Source organism: Anguilla anguilla, chromosome 18 (genome assembly GCF_013347855.1).
Source record: "Anguilla anguilla isolate fAngAng1 chromosome 18, fAngAng1.pri, whole genome shotgun sequence".
NCBI lineage: Eukaryota > Metazoa > Chordata > Actinopteri > Anguilliformes > Anguillidae > Anguilla > Anguilla anguilla.
Genome location: NC_049218.1, coordinates 26,919,621 through 26,936,087, shown reverse-complemented (window position 1 = coordinate 26,936,087; position 16,467 = coordinate 26,919,621). Strand labels below are relative to the sequence as shown.

The 16,467-nt window shown below is 50.1% G+C and overlaps 1 protein-coding gene across 3 annotated transcripts in view; it reads right to left on the bottom strand.

The window, feature by feature from the left end:
• The window catches only part of macrod2 (mono-ADP ribosylhydrolase 2), a 562,649-nt gene that overhangs the window by 430,440 nt on the left and 115,742 nt on the right, over positions 1 to 16,467 (bottom strand). The gene's annotated exons all lie outside the window — the stretch shown is intronic.

Below are 16,467 nucleotides of genomic sequence, written 5' to 3'. Positions count from 1 at the left end.
TGCTTTGTCCTGTCAAAGCCGCAGTTATGACACAAGCAACAAAGGCTATCGCCGCCTTTCCAAAAACAACAAGGTTCTGTAAACGGATGTAAATTTATGAGACCCAGGGTCGAAGCGGGGGCTTGATCGATCACCACCGCACTCATAATGTGACACGCATCACACACCCCATCAGGTGACGGATGTTCAAAGGAAAGTCTCGGAATGCTATTTTCTTAATCCACCTCGCGGGGGGGGGGGGGGGGGGGGGTTGGGGCGGTGGAGAGGGAAAAAAAAAAACCATAGAGTGCAATGCGCTATAAAACCCGAGAGGGTGATAGCGACTCCCGGGAGAGGGTGAGAGACGTGGCCTTTCAGAGAATGGGGTCGTGACCTCTCCGGATCGGAATCGCTCCGCTTTAAATGGAAACGGTTCGCTCTGTACCTGCTAATGCAGAGCGCCAAGCAATCCTCCACCTGCATTAGCATCAGCACCTCCAGTATGAAGGCGCTGGGGGGGGGGGACGACACACGTGGGTATTAAAGACCCCTGTGAAAATGAATGTGCAGAGCCTGTTACTCCAATCCTTCTATTCTCGGTTCTGTTTGACTAATCTTCCTGATGACGGGTCAGGATAACAAGAAAACAAGTGAAGATCTGTACCACTGAATAAGAATGATACACATGTTATGGGACTGGTATTCAAGTCCCACACATACAGACACACACACACACACAAACACACACACACACACATTTCAGCGGGAATTAATAGAATTTTTTTTTCTTTCTCCCTATGACAGAGGGTATTTCAATCTAAATGGGCCTTGTCTGTGGAGATAATAATTTGAACGTATTGCATCAGTTAAAAAAAAAAATACTCTTGACTTGGCATTTAAGCTCCACACATTTTCAGGTACATTCTCTTCCCAGAGCGTGCCTCTGATCCTTGAACTGAATGAATGTAAGAGCTTTTTAGCCCTACTTTGATGTGGCATTTACATACAGTGGGCTGAGAGACGGGGCTGACAGTAGAGTGGAGAGAAATGCAGCAGCCCTTAAGCTCCACCCCCAAGCTCGTCCCCCCCTCCCCCACAGTGACCTCACTTTGAAAGGGCCAGTTACTGAATAACACAGTCCTCTGACCAAGAGTGGGAGCAACTTCCTGTTTGCGCCAACAGTAGCAATTGCGGGGGGTTGGGGAAAAAGGTTAGCGACGGGCAGATGGGATTTTTTCTTTCGTAAGGGTGCACTGTCAGGAGTTTCAATACCGTGTAAAAAGTCTCAAAAACGTGCAGTCTGAGCCGTGTTCCAGAGTGGTGAACTGTGTAAGCCCAACGCCATCTTTGGTTCCAGTAGAGAGACTTAATATGGAAGTCATTATGTGGCTTTGATCAGAAGGCCACAGACCACGGGCTTGCGCCATCTCTCCCAATTCTGCTATATGATATTGTTTTTTATGGGGGAGGCTGCACTCCGTTAAAAATCCAAAACACACAGCGTGCAGTTTCACACGCGTCCCAAAAGCACCATAAAGCACGGTTAAGCACTCCATTTGAGCGTCTGCTACACGCGAGCTACCACAAAATGGCTCCTCCCTCTCCATGTTTTTTTTGCCAGGAGCCAAATACAGGCCGCACGCAAACAGAGAGCGCTGCATGCAATAACATAAACAATGCCTCCATTAAGGATCGGAGGGAACCACATGCGAAGCCCCGCATCGATTCATCTCCGTCTTTAATGACAGGGAGACATTTTTAATTAAGATGTACGGCGCAGCTGAAGACTATTCGCTTCGGGTCAAAGCGCATTAGCGTCACTTTGATCTTAGTCCGACGGTTAACATCCGATAAACACAAAATTATTTTATCCAAGTTCGCGGGCGGGTTTAAAAATACACATATCTGTGACCGAGCGTGCATGAAAACACGCTCTTCCGTTTAAAACAGGCAGACGCATCATCGGCGCTAGATGTCACCGACATTTCCCACTGATTCGAGTCGAGCAAGCTTTCCCCTTTACAACTCCTTCCAGTCAACTGCAATTAAAGACATCAAGCTGCTAATTAACAAATTCATAATAAGCTCTTCTTTAACAGATGAATGTAAGCTATTTGATGAAGGGGTCTGACACAAACAATTAATGGCTAAAAACTTCCAAACAGAAACCTCAACCAACTTAATAACACAGCAAAACTGCCAAAGACCCCCCTCCCCCTCCCACACCAACCCCCACGCTTATCCTGTGAACTGTCACATGGTCCTCTCCACAGCCAAGCTAATTAGACAAGTAGGGCACGCAAGCTTTAATAATATGCTGCATTATGGCTGATAAAATATCTAATATCGCACATATATGCTCCAGGAAAGCATCTGAGGTTCAGGAGTAAAAGTAATACTGCCATTGTGGGACCAAAAAAAAAAAAACAAACAAAAAAAAAAAAACATGGATGAATTGACCTTCTTCCTGAAACTGGGAAACTAGGACACTCATCCTGGTCTTGAAACCCCCATACTGCAGTGCGATCAATCTATTATAGTGAAATGACAGTCAATAATTATGTTTTGCAGCTAATCAAGCATCTTATCTTCTGCAGGATCACAGACAGACAGCGGGGTGTTCAGGGCACTGCAGAGCATTTTCTCTGGCTTTTCTTCACCCAGAACACAGCAATAAGTGAATAAGAACCCGCCAGCCATCTGTCTCCTTTCCAATAATCATCAATCTTTAGAAAACCAAGAGGCTACAGTCATTGTTTGATAAATGCTTTTATTTAGCTATTCTGGGAAGGGAAGATCGAGCTAGGCTACATCATAATAATCTCGGCCTAAGACTGCAAAACATTCTGTGTCTCTCTTGTGCTGCATTCAAGGAGACACAAAAGAGACACCGGGAAATAAATGCGCCAAGTGAAGCTAACCGTCTCTTGAACTTGACAGCGGTTCCAAACCAAAACAATAAAAGTGTGTGATGCTCAGTTGCTATTCTGTAGGCTTTTTCATCCGTCTACTTATAACTCTCCAACCAACAAACTGCTATTAAAGTGTAGCAGGAAATTTGAGTGTAGCGGTGAACATCAAGTGCCTGCGTGCACTTCCAAACGAAATTGATATGTGCAGAGACAGACAACCCGGAAGCACAAAAGTGCAAACTTTTGCCCCAACCACTCCGGGCAGGATAATCCCCCCTAGTGCTACACCGGAATGCACGTGTTGGGAACATTCAGCATGTGGCACATTTTAAGCCCCTTGTTTTAGGACAGGAACCATCCTAGAGATGCGCGTTCCCGCTCACCCTTCAAAACCGAGCGACCAAACGTGCATGAATTCACTGCACGGCAGACTTCCCCAGTCCTGGTCTCAGAGAGCCACAGGGTCTGTTCTTAATTGTTGTTACTCAGCACTTTAATCTGACTGCTTTAACTGATCAGTCACCCCACCTCACCTGGACGTTCGGGTCGACCTGACTGCCGAATTTGAAGCTGACAACAAAAACCAGGTGGCCCCACAGGTCTCCCCGGGACCAGAGACGGGGACATTTTGCAAAACAGCATCCCTTTTTTTTCCCATAATGCACGGCATTTTGCAAAACAGCATCCCTTTTTTTTCCCATAATGCACGGCGTTCAAGCGGGCCGCAATCCGATCACCTGCGCGGAGCGGAGGGACCCTGGAGGGATTGGGCTCGCAGGTGGGAGCAGCCGGGGAGTTCTGGGCTCCGGGCTCTCCTCCCGGATCGCCCGGGTTGGTCTCTCCATTTGTTTTCCCTCCGTTTTTCTCTACATTAGCGACTGCGGTCCCGGGGCCCGTTTTGGGGCCCGGCGGGGGGGCCCGGCGGTTGGGGCTGGCGAGCGCCAGCGCACCTGGCCGAGTTTACACAAACAGAGCGCCGCGAGCGCACCCCCCCGCCCCCCACCCCCGGGGCCCGCCTGGAAGAGGCGGATTTCTGCGCTTTCCGGAAGGAGGACGTGGGTAGAGAGAGGGAATAAAATCAGCTCTCTGCCCATTTAATCATCTGTGGGACTTGTTTTGAGCATTTCTCACCCCTGAACAGCAATGCTGTGGACCCCCCCCCCCCCACCAAACCCCCCCCTCCACCCGGTGAATGGAAAAGCCCCCCCCCCCCCCCGCTCCACTCTCTCTTTGTCAGGTGTGGCGCGTGAGTGGTATTCTCATCCATCTGTTGTTTGTGCTGCGTTACAGCTGTGATGCAGTTAGCGTCCCCGCGCCTCTGCAGCTCTGCAGTGCCCGTGCTTCAGGCTAATTGTAACCCACTTTAGAGCCCCAGGGCCGTCCCCCCGGGGGGAGGGGGGAGGGGGGAGGGGGGAGGGCCGCGGCCGGCGCCTCATTCAGGCGGCAGCGCCGAGGGCCAGGCGAAGGCCTCCTCTCTCTCCCCCCCGCCCGTCCGCGAAACGGCTCAGAGGAAGCTGGGCAGGGCGGGGCGGGGTTCGAGCGCTAATCGCGAGCGTGCTGCTCTGCCTGTTCCAGACCAGGGTTTTGATTGGTCGCCCAGCTGAAGGAGAGCTCTTACCCTCGCTGGCGCGACCGAACGCTCAGCGGTGACCGCCGCCCAACCCGTCGGATTTACGTCCCACAAACGCGCAAACCGAACTCCCTCCCGGCGGCGGGGGGGCGGAGCGGCGTTTCTGTTTCCGCTCTTCTCTTCTGTTTGTCCTGCACGTCCTCATTACATTTACATTACATTACATTACAGGCATTTAGCAGACGCTCTTATCCAGAGAGACTTACACAACTTATACATAGCATTTATACAGCTGGATATATACTGAAGCAATTCCGGTTAAGTACCTTGCTCAAGGGTACAACGGCAGTGTCCTTACCCGGGAATCGAACCTGCGACCTTTCGGTTACAAGTCCAGTTCCTTACCCACTGTGCTACACTCCGTCCACTGTGCTACACTCCGCCCCCCCCCCCACCCCTCAGTGTAGAAAGGTCCAGAAACACAGCGTCTGGTGCACCAGGCGTTTCAATCGGGCAGGGGAGGCGGGGCCACTCACAGCCCTCCCTGCCAATCAATCGCAGGCACGATCGACATCGGCCTTCGCCATTTCTAACCGCGGCCATCCGCTGAAGCGCATTTGAAATTTCGAGGGGTTAAGGTCTTTTTTGTTTAAAAAAAAAAAAAAAAAGCATTCACCGTGATTAATTCTGACAGAAACGTTACCCTGCGATCTCTGGCGGTTGCCATGGAGATCGTTCTCTTGACCCGGCAAATGGTGAGCGCGCCCCGCGGAACGCGCAAACGGCGCCCGCCCCTCACAGCCGAGGCTCCCGTCCCTGACTGTTTTGGGGTCGCCTGCGGGTGACCACAGAGATCTTGAGCGAACGAATGAAGGTAGACAGCGGTTTCATTTGCTAAACGCGGCAGGGCGGGGGGTCAACCGGTGTGAAAACAGAGCCGCGTGACGGGGGGGGGGGCCCGTGAAGTCCGGCCCGTGAAGGCTTCAGCCGACTGCAGTTCGCCCACGGCACCGGAGAGTTTTACCGGCACGCTTCGCTGAAAACAAAACCAAAACACCACGAGGAGGTGACTCACATGTACAGACGTACTGACACAAAGACACCTGGCCCGGCTGACGTGGACGTCAGTCAGGAAAATGATTCAGAACCTGTTACATTCACACATCCGTTTGTCTGGACATAATGTGAAGAGGATAAGAGTGAAGTGTTTCTAATCGCATCCCCGCTTCCGTTCCTGCGCAGTTGTGAGTAGATGCAGGCATGACTGCGTCAGAGAGATTAGCCTCATCAGGAGCCTTTTCCTTAGCATCCCTAACAGCAGGAAGAGCACACTACGAGTGGCACAGGAACAGCAGGAAGAGCACACTAAGAGTGGCACAGGAAGAGCATACTAAGAGTGGCACAGGAAGAGCAGGAAGAGCACACTACGAGTGGCACAGGAAGAGTAGGAAGAGCACACTAAGAGTGGCACAGGAACAGCAGGAAGAGCACACTAAGAGTGGCGCAGGAAGAGCACACTAAGAGTGGCACAGGAAGAGCAGGAAGAGCACACTAAGAGTGGCACAGGAAGAGCAGGAAGAGCACACTAAGAGTGGCACAGGAAGAGCAGGAAGAGCACACTAAGAGTGGCACAGGAAGAGCAGGAAGAGCACACAAAGAGTGGCACATGAAGAGCACACTAAGAGTGGCACAGGAAGAGCACACTAAGAGTGGCACAGGAAGAGTAGGCAGAGCACACTAAAAGTGGCACAGGAAGAGCAGGAAGAGCACACTAAGAGTGGCACAGGAAGAGTAGGCAGAGCACACTAAGAGTGGCACAGGAAGAGTAGGCAGAGCACACTAAGAGTGGCACAGGAACAGCAGGAAGAGCACACTAAGAGTGGCACAGGAAGAGTAGGAAGAGCACACTAAGAGTGGCACAGGAACAGCAGGAAGAGCACACAAAGAGTGGCACATGAAGAGCACACTAAGAGTGGCACAGGAAGAGCAGGAAGAGCACACTAAGAGTGGCACAAGAAGAGCACACTAAGAGTGGCACAGGAAGAGCAGGAAGAGCACACTAAGAGTGGCACAGGAAGAGTAGGCAGAGCACACTAAGAGAGGCACAGGAACAGCAGGAAGAGCACACAAAGAGTGGCACATAAAGAGCACACTAAGAGTGGCACAGGAAAAGCAGGAAGAGCACACTAAGAGTGGCACAAGAAGAGCACACTAAGAGTGGCACAGGAAGAGCACACTAAGAGTGGCACAGGAAGAGCAGGAAGAGCACACTAAGAGTGGCACAGGAAGAGCAGGAAGAGCACACTAAGAGTGGCACAGGAAGAGTAGGCAGAGCACACTAAGAGTGGCACAGGAAGAGTAGGAAGAGCACACTAAGAGTGGCACAGGAACAGCAGGAAGAGCACACAAAGAGTGGCACAGGAAGAGCACACTAAGAGTGGCACAGGAAGAGCACACTAAGAGTGGCACAGGAACAGCAGGAAGAGCACACTAAGAGTGGTGCTCAGTGCAGCAGTGAAGACCTTGTCCTTAGGGGTCCAGCTGATTTACTGCAGGACCCCATTCCACCTCAATGATCGTTACAGAGAGAGAGAGAGTGTGTGTGTGTGTGTGTGTGTGTGTGTGCATGCAGGCATGTGTGCATGCGGATTATGTATCAATGTGTACATCTGTGTGCCTGTGTGTGCGTGTCTGTGGTGGGGGAGGGGGGGTGGGGGGGTATGTGTGCAAAAGTACACACACACTCATACGTATGTACACAAGCACTCATTTACACACACACACACACACACTCAGGTACACACTAACACTCATACTCAAGCTGCACTCACACACTCAGTTACACACTCGCTCACACTCATTACATTACATTACATTTATTTGGCAGACGCTTTTATCCAAAGCGACATACAAAAAGTGCATTTCATGGTCATAGACAACTGCTAAACACAGGTTCAGTAAGGTACAATACTTATTTTTGTACAGCTATTTCTAGCCAAGAACACAGTTCACACAGTGTTACACACACACACACACGCACTCAGTTACACTCACACACTCAGACACACGCTCACACACTCAGCTACACGCTCACACTCAGACACACGCTCACACACTCAGCTACACACTCAGTCACACGCTCACACACACACGCACACACAGTCAGACGCACTCGAGGCGCTCAACACCAGACCCTTGAGACAATTTTCCAGCGAGCGGCGAATCCGCTCTCCAAACAAAGACGGGGGGAAAACCCCTCGGGGGGGATTAAATCCCAGAGGAGCCCCTCTCATCCTGCCCCCACAAAGACGCGCAGAATATTCATTAGCTGCACGTTGCACTCAATTAGCGCAGGCAGAGAAACGCGGGCAGGTGCGGGCTGCACCTGGTCCGCGTTCACAGCGCGGACGCACTTAAGTCGATTGAAGTCCCACCCTTCTGTGACATCACTTCCTTCGGGGAGGCGGGTTGTTCAGCAAAGGGATGCTGGCGCACTGAGTGACAGTGAGCGGCACAAAGGATCCGGCTCCTTACGCCTTCCCGTCCTTCCAGCCACCTGACAGTGTCCTGATTGACGGCTCTGAAGCCATTAATTGCGATGATGTGGGGGGGGGGGGGTCTGAATGCAAAATACACACCTGTTCCAAATGTAAGCAGACTCCCTGGCATTTCACCACAGTGTGAATCCATTAGAAACAAAGCAGAAGAATGAAGAGAGAGAGAGAGAGAGAGAGAGAGAGACAGAGAGCGAGAGAGCGAGAGAGAGAGAGAGAGAGAGAGAGAGAGCTCCAAGTAATTTCCATGTACCGTAGCTGTAGAAACAACCGGTGAACTGAAACAATAGCCTCTTGTTTTAAATGTATAACAGACGGCACGAAACGCGCCGGCCCCGCGCTCTCCAGAAGACGAGCCGCGGCGGATTACGGCGTCCGCGGCGAGACGCTTCGCAGAGCTCGCCGAACCCCCACCTGCCGCGGCGGTGTTGTGTCAGTTGCCGACTCCCGTTCGGGCGGAGACGGGCCGGAAAGCCAAGGCAAACACGGGGGGAGCGTTACCCGAGAGTTTGAGTCAACACTCAGAGACTCCGCTCCCGCAGGGCGCCCGGGCCCTGGCGTAAAAGAATCCCCCTGTTCCGCCCGCCCGCCGCCGAACGCAGAGATCAAACTCGTCAGGGCCCCGAAACAAAAAAATAACAAACTGCATAATGATCAGTCTCACAGCCACGCTGGGAATTTGAATTATACAGCTGTGCTTCGCGTGGGGGGGGGGGGGGGGGGAGGAAAACACATAAAGAAATGTTTCCAAGACATTTCGTTTGAATCCAGCTGAGCACGGAGGAGCAGAAGTCCTGAGATACAAACTAAAAAACACAAGAACAAAGATATTTACTGCCGCCTTTCTCTTTTATCCTAACACCTATCTGCGTAGGAAAATAGCACTGTCAAATGATTTATAATGCTATCAAGACTGAAAATGAAATTAAGCGATCCTAATTAATTGCCTTTTTCAAATTGCTGTTCATTTTGAACGGCCGTCAAACAATATTTTAAACAAGGGGTTTTTTTTTTTTTTTTTAAGTAAAACACAAATTGTAGCAAATTTTAACAATTTTTCCAGAAGATAAAAACAACAATATACTGCGGATAAATATTTATGTTTAACACCTCAATTTTAGCAAACCCAAAATGTTGCCTCATGCAGTGCAATGTTTCTGGATACAAAATACGATGCAATCAAGGCGTTACAAACAATTAAGTTAAATTGTGGTGTGAACATACTATTATGCAGTCTACTGTGATCACAATGAACCAGCTGTTGACATGACGTGCACTGAATAACTGGAAAACTAGGAAAACGTGTTCCAATCTCAATAAGACCAAAACAAGCCAAATTAAAGTGAGTTTTACAAATCAACTTGAAATAAAGTGAACGTTCCTTCGCTGCATTTAAAGTTTCACGTGTAGTGTTTCCTTTAAATGCAGCATCTTCGTTATATTGGAAAACAGTAAGTGCTACATTCCCCGCTGTTTTCAGACAAACAAATGCCAACAAGTGCTAGAGCCAAACATTCAATTCATCATTTCTTCCTACTGAGAAAAAATATGATAGTAAATAAAATGCCTTTTAGCCATGATAGGGCTGTAATACTTCTCTCTTATATAGTCACGATTACCAGTTTACCATTTTGTTTGTTTGAATTCACTGATGAATCTTCCGTGCTGTCTCGTAGCCTGCGGTCAGCAGCTATGAATCTGCGATTGCTAATTAACAGCTAAATGAATTAGCTTGTTAAATTGTTGTACGTTATTTGATTTGTGTGCTTGCAGCAATTCACACATTTCAGAAAATGCAATTGCCCTCGCAGCAGTAACAGATAAAGGAACAGGCAGCCATTTTATTTTTCACTAGCTGTGCTGTGCAAGGCTGATGCAGGTAATTTTGCTGCAATCCATCAGTACCGTCATTTCTTAAAATGTATTTACAATTTCATTTTACACGCATTACTGTGCATTAAAATTGTTTTTAATTAATCACCTGAACACGATTTAAACTACTTTCAAATGGTTGTCATTCTTCACCCTCCAGTTTAAAACGCTCCGTCTCTTGAGAGGGAGGTTTGGCGGGAGATTAGGAGAGAAAGTGCACCGATAAGCGAAGGAGACTTCGCAAGTTCTGACCGGCTGGGATCCTCCCTGCTCTCAAAACGGAGGGAAAAACTCATCTGTTTGCCGCGTTTTAAATCTCAAGGATTCTGAGCACTCCAGAGCTAAAAAATCCATTGAATTGACACGTCTAAAGCGTTCAGTCTTTTGTGCTGCTAAAGTAGGCATGCATGCTAATCCCCTGGGGTTAAGTGCAGACTCCACTGAGGGCTCTCTCTCTCTCTCTCTCTCTCTCTCTCTCCCTCACTCGCTCTCCCTCTCTTTCTGTCAATAGTTTACACAAACTGGAATCGTTGAAAGATTCCGAAGGACGACGCCGCAGACCTCCCACTGGCTGTAGCCCAGCGAAACCGCAGGACCAGTAAAAACACAATGCGTATTGACATATTCACAGGTAAAGCTTCTTCTGTCATTGTTCCTCCCCCCCCCCCCCCCCCCCCCTTTCAAACACTGCGTCCTTGGGGTCGTGGTAGGTGAAGAGGGGGAGGGGTTGTTCTTACTCTGGCAGTTAAGTGGGGAACGTTCCCACTGTCATTCAGGAGTCATCCGGTGCTTTATTCTTTTTAAAGGAAGGACTGCAAATGTGTAGAGATAAAAAAAAAAAAAAATGAATGACCTTTATACTAATGAGGGAGAGAGAGAGCACAGGAGAGAGAACGAGAGAGAGGACTATATAGGAACAGAGAGGAGTCTAATGATGGACAGAGATGACTGTAGAGATGGAGAACAGACCGCAGCGTGAAAGAAAAACATACTCTGGATGCGCTGCTCCTGTCATTAACACAACGCTAACTACAACAAACAACAAACTACTTTGCCAACGATGTGCGCTCCATGAAGGGCAGTTTACGTTTCTAAATCATAGCACATTATGCTCCAGAGCTGTGACCACACTACGCCAAACCACTCACTGCAGGAGCGGGAGGGGCCTGGCATGTCTGAAGCCGCCGCACGTAACCGAGTGTGTCGTCACACCACACAAAAGGCCCGCACTTACACAACTGCCCCAGTCAACACAGACTTCAGGAAATGACTCAGGCCCCCGTGGGGGGAAAGTAAATGCATAAAAATGACGGGCTAACTGTCCCTCAATAGCCACATTTCTGCCACCTCTTTCTTTTTTCTCTCTCTTTTTTTTTTTTTTTTTTTTTTTGTTGTTGCTTTACATCCGCCGCCGCAGAGCGGGCTTCGCTGACGAAAGTCCGAGGGCAGAAAAAACCGGGCTGCGAAACGGAGAACTGACAAAGCGACGAACAAAAAGACGCGGCTGGACGAGACAAAGCCCGGACAGCCAAACAAACGAGCTCTCTGGACGTGGATGAAGAGGGATATAACACCTTATCCACCGTAATGCGCACACAAACGCCCGGGAAAAGCTGTCATCCGACGATAACGGCGACCTTTTAAACCCGCAAGGCTGGCGGCTTCTACCAGCAGAGCGGAGCGTCCGGAAGCAATGGAATCGTCGGGTATTTCGAAATGCCCCTTTAGATCACGATGTAAAAATAGCGGTATGGAAGTGGCGGGGGGGGTTGCGAAAGGAGGAGAATCGCGAGACTCTGCGAGGGCGGACGCGCGTACCAAGGGCGCAGTATGTCACGTCTCACCTCGCGCCCGCGTCCCCCCCGGGGGGCACAGGCGCAATAACTCCTTATTAGCCCGCGACAGGCTGGGATGAAGGAGCCTTTTACTCCAGTTCCCGCAAAAAATCCTGTCAACGTCGATTAGAGGCGTCGCGCAAACGACCAATACGGCGCTCGCTGAAAGTGTAATGGGGGAATTATATGCGCTAATGGCGGGGGGGGGGGTCGGCTGAGAGCCGGTCCTTTGAAAAGAGCCGTGAACGTTACGCGCGCTAGGCGCCCGGCGCGAGCCGTCCTTCTCGCTCGCCCGTCATCGCTTCCCCCGTTCCCGTCGAACGCGGCGGCCGAGCTTTAAACGCGCCGAGTGACGTTCGACGCTCGAGACGGTCGCCCGCGGCCGGCGTCACCGCGGCTGGGGAACGGAGACACGTTCGCCCGCGTTATAAAACTGGTCGTTTATCACACACACAAAAATAAATAAATAAATAAATAAAGTGTACAAATATGCACTGGTCCCAAATAAGCGGTTTCCGTTTTTTAACCTTTATTTCCCCCCCCCCCCCCCCCCACACACACACACACACACACACACACAAGAAAGAGCATTGAATAATTTGGCTTTCTGGCATTCGTGCACAGAAGAGGCTAATTGGATAGAGAGGGCCAAATTCAATCACGACTGAAGATGCCAAACTCAACAAAGGTGTTAATGGCACAGGGCCGGGAGAGAGGACTGCGCTGGCAGCTGAAACAGCTCCGTGGTCTCATCCGCGTGCCTCGATCGGCGAGAAGAACGTACGTTCTGCTTCATTCCCTTCCGAGAAAAAGTAACAATAACGACCGAGAATGAAAAAAAGAATTTTTTTTTTTTTTGAAAAACCACAAGTACCCTTTTAGGACGGAGGTCAAAAGGAGAGGTCGCTCCATACGTTCTCAATGGATTTATGTTGTGAGGAGAATGTTTGGAACGTTCCCCAGGGAAATCTGCTCGGAGGGCGGAATGAGTTCGTCAACCACATCTCTGCAAGATTGAATTCTTTCGAGATGGTTTCATCACACACGTTTCAGTTCTATCGGGAGAGCTGTAAAAAGTGGCGGATAAAATAGTGCCAAAGCGCTGCCTAGTTTGCGCGAGTCACTGAACGAAACCTCAAAAGTTCCTCTTTAGTGAATCACCGATATTTTTATCACTGCCAGATGCGTTTACCTAGCCTGAGCACCCGCCTTTCCAGATGAACGGGCGTTCCACATTCAATTCAACGTGGAATTATTACGAACGGTTCTGTTCCATTACCTCTCCTCCTCATCTCATTTTATTATTTTATCCGCTTTATTTTAAGCAGACTAACCCCTGTATTCCAAAACACATCACTCCTTTTTTTTACTTCCTGTTCTTTCTTTTGCTGCCATGTTAACAGTACTGGGTGTACTATAAGCGTGTAGGTGGAGGTACTTCCTGGTACGGTGCCAGGATTGCTCCAGATCTTGCGCTGTGTCTGGGACCGTCTCAAACTGGTTCAGTGCACATAGCGTTCACACTGCCTGCTGTCAGAACAGGAGTGGCCACGGGTCCTCCGCACGGTTTTTGCTTTAACGTTAAAAATCAGCGACTCGTTTAGACCAAAGGAAGCGGGAGAGGCGAGTCAGCTGTGTAATCAACTCCCTTAATTGGTCAATCAGCTGCCCGGCAACAGCAAATCCCGGTAAACCCTACGGCTCAGCGGGAGCAGGGCCGGGGGCCCCTGCTGCACAGGAGCAGAGTCTGTGGAGACGCGAAAAGATGGCCGTCTCTCAGTAAACTCAGCCTCCACGGGAGGCCAGAATGTGCCTCCTGAGGCCTATCCCCCTACCTGCGCTCCAGCCCAGGTCCAGCTGCTTCCCACATTAGCCAGCGCAGGCTGCCTCGTCTTTGTTTTTGTTTATTTTACGTTACATTCCTGAGGACAGACACAGTTGTTAGGTCTTTCTTTTTTGTCTTTTTTTGTAGGACATCATCGTGGCTCGCAACTTGGTGGTGTAGAGGCACGGATATAAGTATGTTTCTCTCTCTTGCCTCTTGCTCTCCCTCGCATATATATATACACACACACACATACACACACACAGACATGCAGTGTGCTCCATAATGTTTGGGACAGACATATTTTGATCATTATATTGTTTGATTTGGCTCTGTACTCCACAATTATCGATTTGCAATCAAACAATTCACATGCGGTGAATTTTTTTTCCTAACCAGAAAACATTATGGAGTTCCCTGTAATTGCCAGACCTGTGAACGAACACAGTGAAATCTAAGAAAAAAACCCTTTTTTTTCCCGAACTGAATTTATGACACGACACAATCCCGTGTCTCTGAGGAAGAACGGTAAACACCACGGTGTGATTAACAGGCCGTGGGATAATTCGCCAGTCGGCCTGCACGTCTGAGATTTACAGCAGGAACCCCGAGCTAATTATCGGGGGAAAGTTGTGTAGTGAACCGGGGGGGGGGGAATGGGACTAATCAAGGCGTTAGCACGCTCATCTACTCTTTTAAAGCCCGGCTTTTATCTAGACAGAGTCACTGAGTAGCCAAGACCGCATAATGTGATCAGCAGGGCTTTGTTTCACAGATCATTAACCCCCGGGGGTCCCCTCGAAGTCGACACGGCAGTAGAACCTCCCTCCTTTTCCGCAGAGCGGCCAGCAGAAGAGAAGACTTAGAAAAACAAGCAAAGAAAACAAAGAGGGACGGGGGACGGGGGGGAAGGGGGGTGAGGGGGGGGGGTTGAGAAACAGCCGAGGAGGCCGTTTGCGCGGGTCCACAAACACGCGGCCCCAAAAGGACTGCTGACTGAGATCCCCTCCTCCCAACCCCTCCCCCCCCAACCCCACCCCCTAACCCGCCCCCCTCCAGAGCGTGCAGACGCTGGAAACCTTTTTATTTTTTGTTCTTTTGTGTTCGTCGCCCAGGTTCCCCGAGTACCTGATGACACGGCGCCCAAAGGGGGGGGGGGGGGGGGGGGGGAGTGGGGGCTTAACGCTCCGCGGAAGGCGTCCGGCATCGGAAAATGGAGGCTTCAAACCGGGCGTTAAATGGAAACGGCGGCCCTTCGGGGCGCCCTTTGAGGGGCCCTTTGATGCGGCTGGGCTCGGAGATGGTTCGCAGGAAGGAGCGACGGGCTTCTTTTTGAAGAGCGCGTCGAACACGCTCGCGCGGGCGCACCACAGTGCTCTCCTCTCTGCAGGGCCTCCGTGCAGAACAGCCATGCCGAAGATCCTCTTTCAGCTCAGAGTACAAGACGGCACACAGAGATGAACCACAGAGCACACATCCTTTTATTTTTTGAAAAAAGTACTGCCTAATATTTACCGTTTCATTTGATATGCCAAAGGATTCAGAACCCAGATAAATGGATGTTCAATAAATAAATAACCAGCAGGTCAATAACTGGGTGGACTGTACATGAGCTTTGGCTCCAGGAATTTTCCGGAAATCTAGAAAGGATTCAGCAACTCCTCTGACCAGATGGAACGGCGTTTAGGGCTGAACGGTTATATTGCTATCCAATTACCTCCCAACCTGAGTCTGTACAGGAGGAAACGAGCGTATTAGCCATTTTATTGCCCTTCACAGAGGCCCTGACCTCCGTAAACCGAGGACCACAGCTAGGAACAGACAAAAGCTGTTGTTGTCGCTCGCTAATTATCACGCTACGATCGAGACTCCCAAACCAGACTCTGAAACTCTGAAAATACAAATAAGATAAATAAATCTCAAAACGAGCCTTGCTGAGAGGAATTCTTCCACCTCTTCTCACACAAAAACGGCACGTGACTGCCAACTATCACGCCCCCCAACCCCACTCCTCCTTAAATTTTTTAAAAATGTATTTTAAATTTCTTTTTTTTTTTTTTTTAAAGTACACGTGGGTCACAGCATTGCTGTGGACCAGGGCTCTGTGAGCATCGTCATGTCGCTGAGAAGCAGGAGAGAAAAAAGCACTCTTGTTCACACTTAACAAAATCAAGTGGTTTAATAAACTCAGCTATGCTCCCTTTCACCCAATACACAGAGGGAGGAGGGCCCGGGGAGGGAAGTAATCTAAAGCAGTCAAAGGCCTGCCTGTTGTCAAAACACATTGAGATGGGTCAGATAGTATGAGCGGCATCCTTGGGAAAGACAAGTACCGGCAACGAACAACAGATGATCCTCAGAGCTGGCCTCTCTAGTCTTGAGATAACAGTAACCAGACACTGCTTCTGCAATCCACCCACCCCCATCTCTCAGCTAGAGAGGGGACGGGGGGGGGACGGGGGGTCGATTAAGGGACGATGACAGACGGGGCCTAGGTGAGGTTTGGGATGGGGAAGTCACGGCGGGGGCAGTTTTTTTTATTTTCGCCGAGATGCTCGGTCGCCCCTGAGGAGGGACGAGGTTCGGGTGACGAAGAGCGTCTCTCTCACACTTCCCTCGCCCCCCGCCGCGCCGCTGCCAAAACAAAGAGGCGCTCCCTTTGTGTGAGAATCGCTCAGGTGACGGGCGCATACCCGGTCCGGCCGCATTTCACCCAGACGCCTCCCGACCGTGCGAGGGATTCTGCCTCTCCACTAAAACGCCAGGAAGGACCGGTGGCCACGGTTTTGTTTTCAGTTTTGTTTATGAAACCGCTACTCAGGTTCCACTCCGCCGCCTCCATTTGGCTCACCGCCTTCAGGCCAAAAATAAAGTTCAGTTCAGAAGGGAAGAACAGATTTTTTTTTTCTTGTGACAAAGC